Here is a 15,000-nt window from a genome sequence, read left to right as displayed (position 1 = left end):
CAGAATGTAATTCTTTTCATAAGACCGCAGTTTGGAGATTTAGTGGCAAAAAGATTAATACATACAGAATGTGATTTACAAATAGCCCATTATTTGCAAACAAACAGAATGTAGTTATAAATACTCCACGCTTTGCAAATATGCACACCATGCTTTACAAATACAAAACACACCTCTCAAACAAACACAATGTGCTTTGCAAATAAAAATGCTACTCGCAAAAAAAGGAGACGTTCCACAAATGTAAACATAGGATGGAAATTAATAAACCACATTTCGCTAGGCTGTATAATCAGTTTAAGGTTTTTTTCTGCAAGTATACAGCAACCATGTGTTTTCTGGATCAGGTGATTTTGGCACTGTTTTTCCACTCGTACGAGGTGCAAATGCAAAGGCACCGAGTCACTACACTACGTGTCACTACAGGTGCATCTGCCTTCCATTCACTTCATCAAATGGCTGTGACTAGAGAACAACAAAGATTCTGAATTCTAAATAATATAAAAATCAGATACATCAACTTTCTAGTTCTCTAGTCACACGATCCACCAGCCATTTGACGAGGTGAATGGAAGGAAGATGCACCTGCTGTGACACCAGCTGTTTTGTTGCCCTTGCATTTGCAACTCCTACAAGCGTTTACAGTTGCACCTCATACATGTGGAAAAATAGTGCCAAAATCCGCTGATCCACAAATGGCATTGTTGTACTTGTAAGACCGATTATACAGACCAGGGCCCTGTTCGGCGTACAACTGAAGCTAAGATAATTAATTTAGCTCGCGACATGAGATAATATAGCTCGCTAAATGAGAACAGGCCAAGCCGGTCTGGCGACGTGTGCTAAGATACTTAATCGCTAAGATACTTAAACTTGTCGCCTAAATTGCGCGTGCATGTCCTGCTTCAAAAGGCAGGAAAGGTCGATCACCAAAACCATGTTTTTTTTTAACGGTACAATAGTCTAAACTCAAAGAAAAAGACACATTTTTTTCTCCCCTAAGGCAGGATATGACCATGAACGCGTTATGAAGAATTCAAGACCATAAACATGTCAAAATTCAATATAAGAAACTGTCTATAGGCTGTCTAAGACGTGGTATCTTTTCCAATGGCAAATATGTGACTTTGGTGCAGCGGTTAGAGCTCATGGATTGCATGCAACAGATCGCTGGTTCGACCCCCTTCGCCTCCGTAGTAATTGTAGTTTTTCATCTCCTTGTAAATCGCTTTGAATAAAACCGTCTGCGAAATGACTAAATGTAAATGTATTAATAAGAAATTCAATAAATTGAAGCAATGAAAATATATTGTGTGTATTTCTCTCTTCTTATCATACATCCACCTTTTCTACAAAAATGATATGCTGTGAAGTAGACTGAGGTAGACTTTATTCACTACTGCACAAAAACTAGACACGTTTGCAAAACTATACGTTTGCAATGATGTAAGTTGCATTTGTTGATGACGTATGGTTAATAACATCGTGATTGTAGAAGGGACATAAAATCAAGATCTTAAAGGCACCCAGTGCAACATTAGGGCATCAAAATGGAAATATTCTGGATAAGACAATCTTTATGATATTGACATTTACTTCACCATATTAGCACATTTGCATCATTATTTGATACTTTGGGCATCAACGGCGTCTCATCTTTGCTCCTTGAATGTCAATATGTAATGGTATGGAGTTATTGAAACTTACTACGTGTAAAAAAGACTAGAAATTGAATGTTTATTTTTCGAGTCTCAAGCCTATAAAGTTGCACTGGGTGCCTTCAAACAACTTTCGCCAATATCTCCGTAAGGGAGATGGGTTACTGTCAATATAACACTGTCATATAATTATGAGTGCTTTGTTCTCCGCATCGCCCACTTTACAAAAACGTAGGCTACCACTCACAAAAAAGGGAAAATGGATCTTGGCGGATCGCAAATAACTCTCTCCCTACGCTAATCAAACTATCTAATAAGACTCCTTTTAGTCCTTGGTCAATGGGATCCCTCCTTTTGCTAGGGGTGTGGCAAGTTTAGCCAGCTAAACTTAGTATAGCCTGCCCTGGAGCAGGTTAGTGCTAAGTGATATGTTACTATCGTAATTTATCAGAAGTTGCTTCACCGAACCCGATAAAGGGGCGTTCTCTTTTTTTAGCCTGGAATCTAGCTCGCTAAACCGCTTAGCTCGCCGAACAGTACCCAGCAAAATGTGGTTTATTTATTTTCATTCTTTGTTTACATTTGTGGAACCTGTCCTTTATTTGTCCTTTAAGTAAGATTTATATTTGCAAAACACATTGCATTTTCATGCATTTGCAAAGCACATTGTGTTTGTTTGAGAGGTGTGTTTAGTATATGTAAAACAAAGTGTACAATTTAGCAAATCGTTGGACATTTGTAAATCACATTATGTTTGTTTGCAAATCACAGGGTATTTGTAAATCTTTTTGACACTCAATTGATCCCCATACCCTGCTGGGAACATTTGAATGACCATGATTGTATAATGCTCTTTTTCTTACATTCGTGGTGACACAGAGGTGGTAGCCCCATAGACATGTTTAAATGGAGAAGATACAAACCACAAAACCCCAGGGGACACATTAACCACCACCTACACACACGCACAGACACAGACACAGACACAGACACAGACACAGACACAGACACACACACACACACACACACACACACACACACACACACACACACACACACACACACACACACACGCACACATTCACACACACGCATTTGATAAATGGGATTTGAAAGTACAATTAATGTCCCTCTAATTAAATATCTGGAAAGCCGATAATCTGCACAAGATTGGTATTAATTCCTCATTGTATCTGCTCTTGATAAAGACATCCTCTGAACAGGGGCTAGCTGATGGACACCACCAAAAAGACCCTTAACAAAAGGAGTCATATGTGTGTGTGTGTGTGTGTCTGTATCTGTGTGTGTGTGTGTGTATCCTCTTTCCCATATTTACAGAACATCGCTAATGCTGCTCCCATGAAAGCGACCTCCTCATTCTATTAAACGCAAGCAGAGACAAAATGAAACTCTAAACGAATCCGTATGAGTGTGAGCAAGAATATGGCCGCTCGCTTCCTCTCCCGCTATTGATTCAAATTAAGAGCTGCAACGGGGGGAAATTAGCATGTAGCGCTGAAAATGCTCTTTGCCTTTACCCACCACACACACACCCCTTTTCCCCACTCCACTCAACAACACACCAGCCCTCCATCCCCAGCACACACACACACACACACACACATCACTGCCCTCGAAAAACAAAACAGGTCAGGTAATGGAGATACACAAGCTCATTTAGCGCGCCCCAAAAATAGAAAAATCAATAGGGATCAGAGCCAGCCAGCAAGGTCCCCGGCTAGCCGGCTATGGGGCTGGAGCTGCGGTCACGGCTGGACAGTGTCAACGGCAACACGTGTCACTGGACCACTGAGGGTCAATTCCACCTGACTCTCTGCAGACTCAATTATTGATCACATATTGATGAAGCAATGGGAAGCAATCTTGTGGTTTTAATGCCATTTGAAAGTGTGTTTTTTTGCCTTTCTCTGACACCTGAAGGAGTTCATAAAGTGCATGGTCCAAGTATGCCACTTGGACCATGCACTTGGAGGGTAATTTTCCCACTTCCACTTTTAGTGTAAATAATATAATGGCTACTGAGATATACATAAGCTCATAAAGATTATAGTCCATTGTGATGTCTTGAAGGTCATTAACAGCTGTGGGCTCATTGTGCCTGACTGAGTTTGGCAGGTTGCTATAGATGCTACTACACATAAACGAACATCCCCTTGGCAACCAGCTACCTCTCCCTCCCTGATGTCAGTGTCTCTCCTAGCATCCATTACCGCCATGCAGCCTGTAACACCAAATAAATAAAATAACAATGGCGCATTTGAAAGGATGTGCCGGAAGTGAGCCGGCAAGTGAAGAGGACTGCTGAAGATCCCCGCAGCATGTGTCCTAATTGAGCAAACAGCATCGTTATTCTCCTCAGGCTTTGGACGCCACAGCCTGAACCACCCCCCCATCTCCTTGTCGTTGCTGGACAAATAAGAGCACTGCTAAGTAAGGAGGCTCCCCTGTGGCACCTAGCCTGAGCTATCCATATTTAAGCCGTTTGGGGCTTAGCGCTGGCGGCGGGCAGACGGACGGGTGGAAGGATCCGCGAGCGCAGCGGCCCCATGAGGCTTGGATCAGCGCGGACAGCTGCGCGGACACAGGGGTGGGTTTCGGCGTAATTCCCACATCAGTATTCAGTCCGGAATCTCCCCCACCCCCCTTCTGCTCCACGCCACACCACCCTGAGTCCCCCTCCACTGGCTGCACTCTGCCTGGCCAACTTTGGATCCTCCTGATCCCCGGCAAAGATTATTTTGTTTGCCTGCACAATGTTGCCAACTTGCCACACAAACCTGCATACAAGTACTTCTACAAACACACACACACACACACACACACACACGCATACATAAAGTGGCGTCACAGTTGGCAAACATACAACTGGTCTCTCCCTTTCTCTCTCTCCTACCTCATACCCACTCTCTCTCTATTTTTCTCTCTCTTTCTTTCTTTCTTCCCTCTTGCTCGAGGGCCCTATCGTGGTGACATATGGGCTGTTAGCATTGGTAATGTTTCTCCCTCCATCCCTCTCCCTCTCTCTTATGTCTTTTGAAGGATTACACAGTCTAGACAGCGATCTCAAGTAAAGGCCTTATGGTGTGGCGTATAACTCAACAGAGTTCACTTAACAGACAGCAGGGGCTTTCTGTTAATGGCCCCATATGAAACACAATACCTCATATCATCTCACATTAGTGATGAAACCACGTAGCAAAGCTCCTCCACTTACATCAGCCATTTGGTAGTCGATCCAGAGCCGCACGCCATACTTTATGCCCTTTCAAAAATGATTATCATGCCTTTGGCGATTACAACAACAACCATAACAGCACTAAAAAAAACGGTACAACGGAAAGCTGGACAAATGTTGGATGCGCTCTCCAACACGTCTCCACAGGGAGCCCACGGGTGATTTCAGCAGCCTCCTGATTTCATTAATGTGGAACGCCGGTGCGAAGTAGACCACTGTTACATAAAGTGATTAACGAGACTCGAATTACCAGATCAGCATTACCAACCGCCGTCGTCCCACGCCATCCTCCCCACCCCCCTCCCCCTCGAAACGAATGGGATTGGGTTAAAGCAAGCGGGGAACAGCTGTCTAACGCTAACATGCTCCAGATGATCACACGCGCAGCCGCTAGTCTGAGCGTGGACATGCCAAGGTTAACAGTGCACAGCTGCTGAGGGACTCTCCACCCCACCCCACCATCCTTTTCCCTCATCCCCATGCTCGCCTCACTAATGTGCAGACAGAGAAAGGCTCTCACCTGAGAGACAGGCAATGAGCCACCATCTTCAGAAAGACAGAGGGAGAGGAAGAGAGATAGAAGGGCAGAAAGAGAGAGATAGAGAGAGAGAGAGAATCCCCAATGAAAAACCCACCCACAGTCTGCTGCTTGTGTGTGCTGAGTTGCATCAGCACATGATGGACAATGTACAAGCCTCCTTCCTCCTTTATGTAATCTTGAGTTGGACATGGCTACCTCTCTCCTATGGTTATGTTTTATTTAATCTCTCTCTCTCTCGCTCTCTCTCTCTCTCTCTCTCCCTCTCTCTCTCCCTCTCTCTGGCTTTTAGCCAGTATCGCAGTCCTGTGAGTCTCGACACCTGTGAAACCCCCCCACCCTCACCCCACACACACACACACACCCGCCTCTATTGCCTTTGAAATGCATAATGTGGAGCTTACAAATACATCTGCAGGGGAAGGGTAGGGGGAACTGTGCCCAGTATGTGCCCCACACACACACACACACACACACACACACACACACACACACACACACACACACAAACAGGCAGTAATGAGCAGGTGTGGAGGGAGCCCTCACCAGGTGCCAGGTGTGCAGCCTCTCTCTCTCCCCTCACCTACACATGGTAGAGGGTACTGCTTTAATAGAATGCAATGGTATACTCTTACTGCTCTAATAGAATGCCATAGTATATGTTAGTGTGCTGGGCCTCTTGTGGAGTCATCGTGGGATGTTGTTAGTGTGTTTGTTTTAGGCTACTGTACCACTCAGCAGTGTTAAAAGTAATTGTGAGATAAGTAAGTGGCCTTCAATTCAGGGCTTTTCACCTCTCTGAATGTTTTTGACTAATTATGGTATTCCCGCTCCCACCTGAGGCCGTGTGCAATTCCACACAGTAGCACCTCTCAGCCACTAGCCCCCTGCGTTAGTGCAGGACCATAGGGTGCTCCGTTTCTTTATTTTCCTCTAGTGTGGTGCTCACAAGCAGGCTCCATGAGGACTTCAAGCACTCTCTGCTTTCTTTTTAATTGTAAGACATTTCTGTGAAGCTAATTCTGTAGTGGTGTGGCTAAACGGAATGGTCTCGCAAAGCCTTTCATCATCAGCCTTTCAATCTTTCATTCTTTTGATCATCATGAACTTCATGTGCTGTTTATAAGACAAAGCTAATATCTGGTGTTTTTTTCTTTGAGAAAATCATCCACTAATTCTATAAAGAAATTTGCATGTATTTGTGTGCATTTGCATGTTTGTCTAGAGGTGACCGGACAAAGTTCAACCTTACAAATAACTTCCATATGTATCCAAGAGCGTGTTTGTAGGTTTACTTTTGGTCCTGAGGCTAAGTTAGTTCCTCTCTGCTTTGCTGACGCCGGAGGTCACCTGACAAGGTCTCGCCACTAGTTTGACACAGCTGGTGGCCTGCGCCATACGTTAAGGGAAAGAGTGCGTGCACCGGAGCAAGACCTCCGGATCAGTCCTGCCGTAATCCCTGCCTGCGCGACACACACTTTGGCAGGCTAGAGACCTGTGTGCCTCTGGACCCTCTGGTTCTGTTCTGCCTCCCACCTCTGGTGCATTATCCCACCTCCATCCTATGTGTGTGTATGTGTCTGCGTGTGTGTGTGCGTGTGTGTGTGTGTGTGTGTGTGTGTGTGTGTGTAAGGCGATGTGTAGGTGGGTGTGTGGGCCCAATGATAAGAGGTCAGAAAGAGTGGCACACACTCCAGCAGTCTCTGTGAAAAGATACCATCCTCTGCTTCCAATTGTCATTTTGGACAGGTGCTTGAAGGGGCAGCCCTGGTCACGGGCCACTGCTGCTGCTGCTGCTGCTGCTGCTGAGGGGGGGTTGCACTCCCAGCCCTGCTCTAACCTTCAAAACAGACACAACGAGAGGGGGTCCAAGTACCACCTCTGGGCAGTGGGCCGCAAATGTCACGACAGCCGCAGCCTGTTCAAACTTCTGTGCAGAACCTCCACTCTTCTTCTGTCCCGCCACCTGGTGCCTCACATCTCTCAGTCCTCCTCCTCTTCCTCTTTTTCTTTCCTTTTATTCTGACCAGTCCACCTACAGCAGCTCTCTTATCTGTTACTAGATACTTGACACCTGCAGACGACACAAAGCTGAACCTCACTAGTAGCATGTGATCTACAAGACCTGCATGGTACAATGAACTACTTTGTGATTACGCTACGACTATGTGAAATACAGTATACTTGTACTTAAAGTATACATCCCAAACAATTATGAACTGACACTGTGTACCGATATAGTAATACACTGATATAGTACACAGGATTGTGTTTGAGGGCTAGAGTCTTGTCTAAACACAGTCGACTTTACTCAGTGTTATTCCAACAGAGCACTCAAGTGCATGAACACTTCCTCTGCTCCTTGATAAACTAAGCAGTGAAAATGGGTTCAATAACTCCAACACGCCTTCTTTCACAATTTTAAATCGCATTCGATCCAGACACCTGGACACAGATTGTCTCGCAGAATATTGACACGTACGTCGATAAACACAAACAGGTTGGCGTCTCGACTCCAAACTCTGGAAGCAGAGCACAAAGGAGTCGTGCCACTGGCCAGCCACATATCATACTATCCCAAACAAGCACCTCTTTCTCTGTCTATTCCTTCCTCTCTCTATCTTGCTCTCTCTCCTCAGCACCACTCCTCCATTCCCTACATCCTCCATCTCCTCCTGTTGGTGGGGGGTCACAGCTGCCCCGCTGACTGGCTGATTAGTGACAGTCCCACCCGTGGCTGGGCTCCTGGGGGACTCTTCCAGCCAGGGAGTAGGAGAAAGGAGTGGAGCGAGGGATAAGAAACAGCGGAGGGCACAGGAAGAGATGTGGATATCGTCAGGAACCCCCCCCCCCCCCCCCCCATTTAGTTTTTTGAATAAATAAAAAACACACAAAAAGAAACACAACCACAGCCGCTCTCCCCATCCACATCGTCCCCACCCCCTCGGCAGTCCCACATGCACCCAGCACCCAACCGCAACCAACCACCATTACGCGTCCCCCCAGAGAGCCTCTGCAGGAGTGCCGGACTGCTACCTATCTGTCAGGATGTCCTCTGGGCGCAGAGTGGTGAAAAAAGTGGGATAAACTTGGTCAATGTCACCTTACGAGAGAGAGAGAGAGAGAGAGAGAGAGAGAGAGAGAGAGAGAGAGAGAGAGAGAAAGACACAGCGAAAGAGACAGAGACAGAGGGAGAGAGAATGAGTGAAAAGTGCAGCACTCAGCCTCTCCCTTTGTTTGAGCACTAACACCCTAAAATGTACTTGGTGTATGTCTGCAGAGGCAGGTGAAAATGAAAGTAAGCATATTCACAAATGCACAGATCCGCCGGAGCTCCAGACACCCGGGCAGGAGAGAATGAAATTGGTCTGTCAGCGGCACAGCCGCGATGCTGCACAGCACACTTACAGTCACCACAAAGACTAACTCATCCCTGATGCAGAGTCACACGCTCATGGGCTGAACTGCACTCCCTAGCCCCCCAACACACAACCTCCCCCCACCCCCTTCTGATGCCTCGGCTAAATTCATACACACTGCAGGCTTAGATTTTAAAAATACTCCATTGACCTCTTGTTGCCTCTCATTCTTCCGCTCAGGTTCCGTGTTTACATCTGTCTGTCCCTCTCTGTCCTTCTGTCTCCCTCACTCTGTGTGTCTCTCTTTCTTCTCCTCTCTCCTTCATACCCAGATCTGTCTGTGATGTCTGTCTGTGATGCAGGGCCCATAGATGTGCACCAAACAGCATGAGTGAGAGAGTAAGAAAGTGAGCATGTACAACCTTTATGTGTGTGTGTGTGTGTATGTGTGTGTTTGTGTTTGTGAGTTTGTGTGTGTTAGAGAGAAGAAGAAAGAGAGTGAGTGTGTGTGTGTGTGTGTGTGTGTGTGTGTGTGTGTGTGTGTGTGTGTGTGTGTGTGTTGTATATGTATGTATGTATGTTTGTGAGTTTGTGTGTATGTGGATGTATGTGTGTGTGTACAAGTGTATTTGTGTGTGTATGTGTGTGTGTGTGTTTATGTGTGTTTGTGAGTGTGGATATGCGGATTCTGGCCCACCACTCCCACTCCCACAGATCCCCCAGCAGCTCTGGCTCTGTGACCACGGCGATCAATCACTTGTCAGTTCCGCGAGCTTTGGGGGCCGTCGGATGCTTCAAACGAGGTCTGCTCTTTCTAGCGAAAGAAACACAGTACAGAGAGGGAGAGAGGGGGAGAGAGAGAGAGGGGGAGAGAGAGGGAGAGAGAGAGGGAGAGGGAGAGGGAGAGAGAGAGAGAGACAGAGAGAAAACACAACAGTCCAGATTCCCTTCGCAGCGGCCTCTGCCAAACTAAAAAGGCATTATTAAAATCCGCCCGACACCACGGCGTCCCATGCTCTGCCAAGCACATCCGCAAATATGCCGACCCTCGGATCCGCACAGAGAGTCCGGGCCTTCCATTCGATCTGACAAATAAAGCCCCGAGCCCCCTGTGGGACGCGCAGGGGGAGTGCAGAGAGACGCAGAGACGGCACGGCTCGATCGCTCACTCACTCACTCCGCTCCCTGCCTCGTTCTGTGACTCTGTGTCTGCGTGTTTCTCTCGTGCTGGTTTGTATGTCTTTCATATCTACTCTGTCAATGATGTCCTCTGAGGAGGTAAGAGAAGACACAAAATATATATACAGAGGAAAGGGAAAGTCAGGAAAGAGGAGATTGAGATGGAGAGAGAGATGGAGGAAGGGAGAGAGATAGAAAGAAGAAGAAGGAAAGACCTCAAAGAGGTAAACGAGGGAAAGATGAGTCGAGCCTCCTGTCTAATCCTGCTGTGCTTGCTACCATCGAGTGAGGATCGCTCCTGCACTCTCTCTCTCTCTCTCTCTCTCTCGCTCTCTCTCTCTCTCTCTCAGTCTCTGTCTCTGTCTTGTCCTTAAAGCACAGAAAAAGGTCAGAGTTAATTAAACATGGCTGCTATCTCATGCCTTGTGAAGCGTTTCAGTGGGAGAGCGGACCAGAGGGGGAGGTGTGACCGCCTTTCACCAGATGTCCTTTTGACAAATCAGAGAGCCAGAGCAAGAAATATAGAGAGAGAAAAAGAGAAAGAGAAAGAGAGAGAGAGAGAGAGGAAGAGAGGATGACCAGGGATGTTTTGGGACATCAGAGCAGTCTGTTATCCCTCACTGACAGGCTGGACCATGGCTGTGAATCAGGAACCCAGAGAAGACAGACAGGAGAGGGCAGGAGAGGGAGAGAAGGAAAAAGAGAGAGAGAAGAAAAAGGGAAACCGTTGAAGACAGTGGAGGAGATGAGAGAGGAGAGGGGAGAAGAGGAGGGGAGGGCAGGCCTGGCATGGCTGTGCTGTTGGCAGAGATCTCCGGACTGGCCGAGTAGGCACAGTGTTGGCCGCAACACAGAGAAAGACAACATGACTGGATGTGATCTAAATATGGCTGTTTAGACAAGTTAATTGGGCTGACCTAATGAAAGAGTGCGGGAACAGAGAGAGCAATGGTGGCGGCGTGGGTTAGAGGATACAAACAAAGATCGGAGGCAAGCGACCGAGAGACACACACAGAGAGAAGAGATAGAAAGAGAGAATGAGAGAGGGATGTGACGCGTCCCTAGCAGAAGATGCTACGCAGTACCGGAATGGTGAGTGGCTAGGCTAAGTGTGATTAATGTGAATAATGGGAACAGGCTGGAGCATATAAAGATGGCTGGCTGACTGGCTAGCTGGCCGACTGGCTGGTTGGCGGGTGGTGAAGGAGGCTGCCATACTAGGCACTAGACTGTGCTGGCATCTCTGTTAGACAGCAAGACCGCATTGCCTCCCAAAGCCCTGATGGCGATGTGATTGAATGGGGGCTCACAAGTATGTGTGTGTGTGTGTGTGTGTGTGTGTGTGTGTGTGTGTGTGTGTGTGTGTGTGTGTGTGTGTGTGTGTGTGCGTGTGTGTGTGCGTGTGTGTGAGAATCAGTGTGTGTTTGTGTGTGTGTGTTAACGTTTGAGCGTGCTCTTTGGAAGCGAAACATGAAAAAGGCGGTGTGGACGAGCTGGTCGGTAGGGGTCCCAACAGAGGGACTCATCCAGTGATGGGTCCCTTTAGGGGGTCTGGAACAACAGCGGTGGACCCCGCAGCCAGAGGAGGGACATGCCACAGACACAAAGACGGAGCCAACATCCCCGTCATGGAACGCCTGCCAGTACACACGCCGGCGGAACAACAAGCCACCAGAGAGAGGACAAGAGGAGGAGAGGAGAGGGGAGGAGAAGAGAGAAAAGAGCGGAGGCATGGAAAAGGAGTACAAGAGAGCAGATAAACGGGTAACGAGTCTGCACAAGCACACACACACACACACACACACACACAGCGTGCACGCGCGAATACACACACAACACACACACACACGCAAGGACACCAAAAGATTACTTTAAAAGGGAAGGATTGGCCCTGCCAAACATTTGGCCCAATCTGCTGAGAGTGTAAAAGGAGAGGAACTGATCTGGAGCAAGGCTAACATTTGTACAGTGGTGCGGTTAACGATAATGTACCACGAGCTGCATTACAGGGACTCTACAGAGAAGAGAGGAGCTGTGTGGATGCAATAATATCACAGGCTTAGGAGGCTGAATCCTATTTCAGCTGTGACACAACCCATTATCCTTATCATTCGTCCCAGATGAGCAATGCCAACAGCACACCCAGGGCACACACACCCTGGCTTATTGGAGGACTAGTTGGAAACCTTTAGACTTCATTATCAGGAGTAGGATCCACCTATAGCCCTATAATGAACAGTCACACACACACGCGCGCACACACACACACACACACACACACATACACACACACACACACACACACACACACGCGCGCGCACACACACACAAACACACACAGATATGTTCATGCACACACACACACACACACATCCACACACACACACACACACACACACACACACACACACACACACACACACAGACACACACACACACACACACACACACACACACACACACACACACACACACACACACACACACACACACAGACACACACACACACACACACCAAACACACACATAACATACACACACACACACACACAATCTTAACGAACAGCCTTTAGTAATCAGTAGTTCCCTAATAAGGAGTTAACATTCTGCTGAACATTCTTCAAAATGCCTGATTGAGCTTCATTCATTTCTCCTCATCATCCTCTCACCAGCAGTACACTGCGATCAGCCCTAACTGGAAGTCTCAGCCTCAGAGTGTGTGTGTGTGTGTGTGTGTGTGTGTGTGTGTGTGTGTGTGTATGTGTGAGTGTGTTTGTGTGTTTGTGTGTTTGTGTGAGTGTGTGTGTGGGCATATGCATCTAATACAGACAATTGCCCACACGCATACAGGCATGCACACATCACAACACTACATATAAATCAGTAATTACCCTCCACATATAGCCCCCGATGGAAAAAGGGGATCTTTTTAAACAGAGGCAGCTTATTAAATTAGAGCCAAATGATTAAAACAAAGATTCATAAATTTGTTTCATTTTGCAGCTATCTCATTAATAATTCATACTTTACTCGTGCTCTGGGTGTTTGAGGAGAAGCGGAGGCGAGGGAGGCGAAGGAGGAGGAAAGAGGGAGGAGGGAAGAGGGGAGGGAGAAATGAGCAGAAGAAGAAATTCAGAAATATAAAAAGAAAGACATAAAGAAAGAAATCATAACGAGTGGAAGAAAGGAGAAACATGGGGAAAAGGCAGACCTGTGAGAGGCAGCGGACTCGTTTAGCAATTAGAGTCGGCTTTAGCGGCGATTAAGCCTGGATGCAATGAAAGAGGAGGATCATCCCTCAAAAGCCTCTCGGAGGCAGTGAAAAGCCTCGCTAAAGTTTGGCTGCAGAGGGGGAAAAGGAGAGGAACATGAAGTGAAAGTAAAAAAAAAGAAAAAAAAAACAGAAAAAGAAAAGCAAAGTTAAAGAAATGGTAAAGTTTTTTTTTTTCTTCAACTTGCAAAGCCTGTTTTTCATATTCCCTCTCTCTCTCCCTTATACCTTCCTTTTCCGTGACTTCAACAAAAGGATGTCAAAAACATTGTGACATTGTGTCCCGGAACCGTAAGGCTGATTCTAGTGTGCCGCAGAGCACACTGTGTCCCATAGAACAGCCTTCACTGTGTCATCCACGGATAAAGCCTGTCTGGTGGAGCCTCATAATGAAGTTGGACCTCATCCCAAGTGCCTTTTTTCTTGCGCCGTTGGTATGCGCACCGCAGGAAGTGTGGCGAGTGTGTTGCTTCATTGAATATTCACTCTCTTCTCCTGGAAAATCGATATATCAGAGATTGAACCAGGAGTATTCCTACACTGAATTAAATGTTTGACCTTGGCCACTGCTTCGTACATTTCTGCACACCGTGCAGAACATGAATAATGATAGAGTGTTCGAGTCAGAAGGAGAGGCAAACAAGTAATGAGCCAAGTCTTGGCGAGCCTGTGCTTGATGCTGGACATCAAAGAGGAGAGCATAAGCCCAGAAGACTAAGACTAATGGGGCCTCGGGCGATTGGGGAGAGGGGGCCCGACACCTGGCCTGTGTCTGAAGAATGGGCTTCTGTCACGACCCCTCTGGGTACGAGAGAGAAAGGGAGTGTGTGTGTGTGTGTGTGTGTATGTGTGTGTGTGCGTGTGTATATGTGGTTTGAAGCAGAAGAGCTGCTCTCAGCATTTCCTACTGGGTCAGGTCCATCAGGATTTGGGACTTTTTTTAGGGATTCTAATTTTCCCTCTGTCCCTTCCACGTCTACCCTCTCTCTTGTGTTCCTCTACCCAATTGCCACCACACAACCACACACACACACCCACACACACAAAGACACACACACACACACACACACACACACACACACACACACACACACACACACACACACACACACACACCCACACACACAAAGACACACACACACACACACACACACACACACACACACACACACACAGTGCCAAAGCACCCACCTCTCCTCTCCACACACGTTACACATACACACACACACACAATCCACTGTGGCTCAGATGTCATTTGTCTCGACCAGGGCTTTCAAGGTCAGCAGTGGGGGACAGACAGGGTTGGAGTTTGAGAAAGAGAGATGGAAGGAAGGACAGAAGGAGGAGGAGAGAGAGAGAGAACCAGGGATGTTGTTCTGTTTTTTTTTTGTTTGGAGAAGGAGGGATGTTGGGGGAAGTTAGCTGGATGGAGCTGTCCCAGCACAACTGCTCTCTCTGTCACTGTCCGAGCCCTGACACCGAGCCGGGCTGTCAGTTCATCCATCACTCGTTCCCCACCAGCCTTCAAGGTCCTCTCCTGCTGCTCACGCTGCCATCACAATCATCACTTCCCCTCACCGACCCTTCGGGCCACTCCTGTCACCTGGTTGGGCCACCGCCAGCCCCGCTGCTGTCCGTCACATGGACCAGCATTCCTCATAGGCCAGGAATAGTGTCAGTCACAATGGAAAAGCGCCTCCTGTTTTGAAGCCTCTTCTTTCGGTAAATATGCCACATCT

The 15,000-nt window shown here is 47.2% G+C and overlaps 1 protein-coding gene across 1 annotated transcript in view; it reads right to left on the bottom strand.

Annotated features, from left to right (window-relative positions):
- LOC308377008 (cadherin-4-like) overlaps positions 1-15,000 on the bottom strand; it is a gene marked incomplete at its 5' end in the record, with an annotated part of 304,531 nt that overhangs the window by 114,914 nt on the left and 174,617 nt on the right. The gene's annotated exons all lie outside the window — the stretch shown is intronic.

This window comes from Sprattus sprattus, assembly GCF_963457725.1.
Source record: "Sprattus sprattus genome assembly, chromosome: 16".
Lineage (NCBI taxonomy): Eukaryota > Metazoa > Chordata > Actinopteri > Clupeiformes > Clupeidae > Sprattus > Sprattus sprattus.
The sequence above is the reverse complement of the archived record's forward strand: the minus strand, read 5'-3'. Positions and strand labels throughout refer to the sequence as shown.